At 41.5% G+C, this 6,396-nt stretch overlaps 1 long non-coding RNA gene across 1 annotated transcript; it reads right to left on the bottom strand.

Moving 5' to 3' along the window:
* Positions 1–2,258: 2,258 nt before the first annotated feature.
* LOC121399371 lies at positions 2,259–4,963 on the bottom strand. The gene is made up of 2 exons (XR_005964960.1): positions 4,903–4,963; positions 2,259–2,516 (listed from the first exon to the last, which is right to left on the bottom strand). It is a non-coding gene; the product is annotated as an uncharacterized LOC121399371 (long non-coding RNA).
* Between the last annotated feature and the right edge of the window lie 1,433 nt (positions 4,964–6,396).

Genomic DNA, 6,396 nt, shown 5'->3' with positions numbered 1-6,396 from the left:
GTCCCAGCCTTGACTACCACTAAGAGACACCTCCTGTATCTGTAGTAATATCAGCATCTCAATGCGTCACAATGCACACTGCAGAACTCACAGCAGACACAACCCCACCCTTCACTGCTAATTATAAAAATCTGGCACAGAAAAACTTTTTTTTTTCCAGAGGTTAGAAGGCACAAAAGTCTTTAGGGAGACCCTTTGTGTGGCCCCACAGAGATAGATATTATACTCATATTTATCTGTTTTCTGGGAAGGAGCTGCAACTGTGGGATACCATATACAGGACCCAGGAGATCCCTGGTGGAGGCTAATGTTATACTTTAGCCATTTATACAGATGTCCAATGGCCCACCAACAAAAATCTATTTAGAGTCAGTTATCAGTAAAATTAATTAATTAACATGGACTTGAACATGGTGGTTTGTCTTGTGCAGCATCCTATTTGCAGCTGCAAGGATTCTGCTGAAAACAAACTGCCAAACAGTATGTTCAAATCTTCGTGCCTCCAGTTTTGCTTAATGTTGTTAAATTATAATTGGTTATGCAAAACTGTGGGCATATATACACTAATTTCAGATGTGTAATCCAGGGATGTAACTAGGGGAAAGCAGAAGGGGTTGATGTCCATGGTGCAGTGAATGGGGGCGGCAGGCACGTACCTCTTTTGTCTATCTAGCCTTTGTTTGGTTTGGACAGGTAGGGTGGGAGGCAGACGAGGAAGCTGGCCTTGAGTGCCCTCTACTGAACCCTGCACTGGTGTCATCTACAGAAAATAAAACATATATGGAAATGTTTATAAAGATATGTAAAATATTTTATTTATTTATTATAACATTTATTAAACTAGTATAAACCATTAAAGGGATACCGTCATGGGAAAACATGTTTTTCTCAAAATGCATCAGTTAATAGTGCTGCTCCAGCAGACTTCTGCACTGAAATCCATTTTTCAAAAGAGCAAACGGATTTTTAATTTCAAAATCTGACATGGGGCTAGACATATTGTCAGTTTCCTAAGTGCCCAGAGTCATGTGACTTGTGCGCTGATAAACTTGTCACTCTTTAGTGCTGTACTGCAAGTTGGAGTGATATCATCCCCCCCCTCAAACCCCCCCCCCCCAGAAGAACAATGGGATGGTAACCAGACAACAGCTCCCTGGTAGACATCCTCTTGGAGTACTTGCTGTAACCTACAGCACTTAATATCCCCACGATTTGTGTCTGTAATTTACCCTCCCATTTAGACTGTAAGCTTTATGGGGCAGGGACCTTCATCCTTTTGTCTTATCAAGAGCCACTGCCACATATACAGGTTAGCACATGTATTGCTATGCCTTCTGCGATCTGCAAATCTCACACGTTTGGTTTCTCTCACACACTTTTGGTTTGCGTTCCAAGCATACATGCGCCTGTGTCAGAACGGGGCCATTTAAAAGAGTTTTGTGTGTTCCTTCCTGTGCAGTGAAAAATTAGGAAGAGTCCTTACAATATTACAATCTCTCCATATGAGAAAACCAGCAACTATTCGTAGAGGGCAGTTTTGGGTCTTTAATGATCAGTTGTAGGAAAGTTAGGGTGGTTATACTGCATCTCCTTACAGGCTTTAATTTAGAACTACTTGCTTCAGGGCAATTTAGGGTGGTGGCAGACGGGGAGATTAGTCTCCCAGCGACAAATGTTCTGTACTGCGGGCGACTAATCTCCCGGAAATGCCTTCCCACTGGCAAGAATACCAATCGCCGGTGTGATGGCATATGAATTATGGGATTTCCGAAGTCATCCGAAGTTTCATCATGAGGCAACTTCATCATGAGGCAACTAAACTATTAGTTTGCCATCCCAGCGCTGATTCGTATATTAGCTGGCGTAAAGGCATTTGGGGAGATTAGTCACCCACAGTAGAGAAGATTTGTCGCTGGGTGATTAATCTCCCTGTCTGCCACCACTCTTTAGGGGTTTGCAGCTTTGTTCCACTTATCCTCCCCATTATGTTATGTACCAACGTTAACACTGCAATCATAGGGGTCATTTACTTACCCCAGGGGCATTTATCAAAACTGCTGACTTTAACAAAGCTTCACAAGTTGGTAATTTGGGGGACAAACACGTTTACCCATTTTGGTTTTAGCAAAAGGAGTACTTTTAAAAAAAATATATGGTTTTTAAATTTTTGGTAATGCTGAGCTCACGAGACCTTTGGCTTTCCAAATCACTTGCATTTTTTTGCATAAAATTAACACAATGTTTCTGACATATATTCCTATATTATAAAAATATTTTATTTCATTTTTTCTTGTTACAGAAGTGAAATTACACAAAAAAACTTGTCAGGCAGATTTCTTGCATTCTATTTAGAATTATTATTCCAATTAAAACAAGTGAAGAGATCCTTATTACACGGAACAGCTTTCCCTCAGCAGAGCTTTTTAAGATCAGTTCACGATCCTGCCAAACTCTCCTGCAGTCAGATTCATAGCGAACGCTATATGGATCCACTTGGACGTTAGTCGTCTTTTATCCTACAGAAAGCAAGGGCATAACAGTGATCGTCAGGAGCGGACCTGTGAGAGAAGCCAGTAACACTGTGCGATGTACATAATGCAAATCCCTTAAGTATAATCGCACACAGGATATTTAAAAAGAATCTGGCAGTTCTTCACTATTACAGACATATTTACAGGTGTGGTTGCAGACTGAGGAGAACTGAAAATGGCACTCCAAACGAATTTCACTCTGAGATGCACAGTGTCTAAATTATTTAGCGTAAGTAGAACCAGTATACAGTGTGGCTTGGATCTGAAACGCTAATGCACTACTAGTTGTTGCTCTCTTTGGGGAACGTGAACTAATAGAGGATTTCCAGAAGTGCATCCCTCCCTTTTATCCATCTTTCCTTGCATTCAGGCTCAGACTGGCAATCCATGGGTTATGGTAAATGTCAAAGAGGCTACTGTAACTTTCCATAGACTGTCTGTATTTATTGAGATGGTGGGGGCTGTTTGGGCTCCTGTGTGCCTATAATGCCAGGGCCTATTTTGAATCTCAGTCCAATAAGTCAAATAAATCACGTGAAGAAATGCAGTCTATTCCTTTCATTGAGTCTATACTCACTCTGCCACAGAGAAGTGCTGAACACTGATGAAACACAACTTGGTGCGATCATATACCTCAATGTGAAAAAGTGAGTGCAGGCTCAATAAAGGGCACAGGCTGCATTTGAATGCATGAAACATCCACCAAGGGGGAATGCAGGAAAAATAGCCATAAGAACACCTTTGATAGATTAGGTTGTCCTGAACAAAAAAGTATAGATTTCCTACGTAAAACATTATTCCGAAGGAGGAAATGCACAAAAAGATACTAGCGACCACCAAATATATATTTTTAAAAAGTGGCCAAAATGAGGTGCAAAATTCTCCAGGCCCTGGGTTAACAGTAACAAAAATAGTTGTTTATTGAGGATTTTAAAAAATCAAATAAAATCTGAGGAAAACCAAAGCACTTGCAGAGCAAACATTCACTTCTCTACCTATATAGCTCCAGACAAAACAAGAGATTATGAAACATATCAGTTCACTGCAGGCCACTTGCTGCTGGGGCGTGAGGCGTGAGATTCGACAGCTGCCCTGCATAATGAATCTTGTTACGTTCCTGCACGCACAAAGCATTGTAATCCTTTTAAAGGAAATAAAGCCACTACCTTCAGCACATATAGAATGCCTCCCAGAACTAACCGCTCTACATATCACCATTGACTATTTTCTATGATCTCACATTGCCTCAACTGCCGTTTAGTTATAACTAGCAATTTCCCCCTCCTGACTACATTTAAAAAGACAGATAACAAAACAGTTAAATCCAACCCCATTTGTTCTCCCAGCAGGTTCGGACTGAGAATCAAAATAGGCCCTGCCATTTCAGGTACACAGAGCCCCAAACAGCCCCCACCAGCCCACTAAATACTGACTTTCTATGGCACCTTATAGCAGCCCCTCTGGCATTTGCCAGAACCCACAGATTGCCAGTCCGGTTCTGCCCATCTTATCGCATGCGGCTCTGGCAAACCTTAGCCAATCATGGCCCATCGCGTATAAGCTTCTCTACCAATCAGACCGGACCCTTAAAGAAACAGACTGTGAGCATTATAGGGGATTTTATTTTTAACTGGTGACATCCTGTACATGTATATCAGCCTGCTCTCTATGGGTTCTTCTGTATGAGTTGTGAGTCTTTTTTCTACCTCAAAATCCCTTGACTTTTTTTCAGCCTAAATACAATCTAAATTTTCCAGCCAGCCTGATCAACAAGCTGACTGATATCCAAGTCTTCTGCCGATATTGGTCAGCTCATCTCCCACAATACACGCACCCAATTTTATACGAAAATTTGTTTTGTATGATATTATCAGTGCGTCTATGGCCACCTGGTTGTACTTGAAATAAAAAGCAGAAAGAGCAGGTGCACTAAGGTGGTGCCAATGAGGTGTGCAGTATGGTACAAAAACGAAATGTTCTGCAAGTTATTTAACTGTTGAAGGGAAATAATTATGGTCTTGAAGGAGACCATAGGAAGGACTAACAGTGGCAAGAAATGTTGGAGTAAGACTTTGCTTGTCCTTTAAGATCATACCAGATGAAAAAGTTAAGTAAAGTTGGGGTACCATTTAAAACAGCTACCACTCATGTTGGACAACAAAGAGACATGCCTGCAACCTATATAACTGTAGGCAGAACTTAACAATTTTAAGTTACATGGTGCTGAGAAGGGTCCCTGTGGGGAAAAAGTTATATGTAAACTTTAGAATATTTTTTTCCATGTTAAAGGGGACATATAGCATACATTTTCACAATGCTTTAAACCATTTCAAATAATGTAAAATAGAAGAGAGTGTTTTTATTTCAATACCTTTTGCATCAAAAAACGCCTGTATTAGCTTGAAAACTGTTCTCAGCCCTCCCCCTTTGAAACTTCCTGTCTCAGACTCTTCAGTATCTGAACTGCAGCCGATGGCTCTTTCTGTATAAGCTATAGAGCAACAGCCAATGAGGGAGGAGTGGGCGTGTCTGTGATGTCTCTCTCAGTCCTTCCCTGCAGACTTCTGTTAACCCTTACTGCTGGTTTTCCCTTCCCTGCTCCTTTCTCTCCCTCTCTGTCCTATTTATGTAACCGCCTCCCTTCACTGCTTGTTCCTTTCTCTTGCCCTGCAATATATATATTTCTGTATAAATAAAACATAATCTGCTGCTAAATGTATTTTATTCTTTTCTGGGGCAATGAGCAGTATGAGCAGTTAGTGTAAGTACCATAGTCATTTTCTACCCAGTATTATGTTGTATACAACCAGCAATCAACGTCTTTTTGGGGTTTCCTTTGTAACTCCCTGCATCTGTTATTATATGTTATACAATTCCATCAGCTGCATTTATTCCCTTGCAACTCCCTGCACCTCATTATAAATTGTTCCATAACAGCTGCATTTCTCCTTGCAACTCCCTGCACCTGATCATAAATTATCCCAGAACAGCTGCATTTATTCCCTTGCAACTCCCTGCACCTCCCTATAAATTGTTCCATAACAGCTGTATTTCCTCTTGCAACTCCCTATAAATTGTTCCATAACAGCTGCATTTCCCCTTGCAACTCCCTGCACCTGATCAAAAATGATCCCAGAACAGCTGCGATTATTCCCTTGCAACTCCCTGCACCTCTCTATAAATTGTTCCATAACAGCTGTATTTCCTCTTGTAACTCCCTGCATTTCCCCTTGCAACTCCCTGCATCTGATAAACAATTATCCCAGAGCAGCTGTATTTATTCCCTTGCAACTCCCTATAAATTGTTCCATAACAGCTGCACTTCCCCTTGTAACTCCCTGCACCTCCCTATAAATTGTTCCATAACATCTGCATTTCCCCTTGCAACTCCCTATAAATTGTTCCATAACAGCAGCACTTCCCCTTGCAACTCCCTATAAATTGTTACACAACAGCTGCATTTCCCCTTGCAACTCCCTGCACCTGATCATAAATTGTTACACAACAGCTGCATTTCCCTTGCAACTCCCTGCACCTGATCATAAACTGTTCCACAACAGCTGTATTTCCTCTTATAACTCCCTGCACCTGATCATAAACTGCTCCACAAGAGCTGCATTTTACCTTGCAACTCCCTGCACCTGGTCATAAATTGTTCCAGAACAGCTGCATTTCCCCTTGCAACTCCCTGCACCTGGTCATAAACTGCTCCACAACAGCTGCATTCCCCTTGCAACTCCCTGCACCTGGTCATAAATGGTTTCAGAAAAGTTGCATTTTACCTTGCAACTCCCTGCACCTGGTCATAAATTGTTCCAGAACAGCTGCATTTCCCCTTGCAACTCCCTGCACCTGGTCATAAATT

The sequence above is a fragment of the Xenopus laevis genome, chromosome 1S (assembly GCF_017654675.1).
Source record: "Xenopus laevis strain J_2021 chromosome 1S, Xenopus_laevis_v10.1, whole genome shotgun sequence".
NCBI lineage: Eukaryota > Metazoa > Chordata > Amphibia > Anura > Pipidae > Xenopus > Xenopus laevis.
Note: the sequence above shows the minus strand (reverse complement) of the source record. Positions and strands in the feature narration are given on the sequence as shown.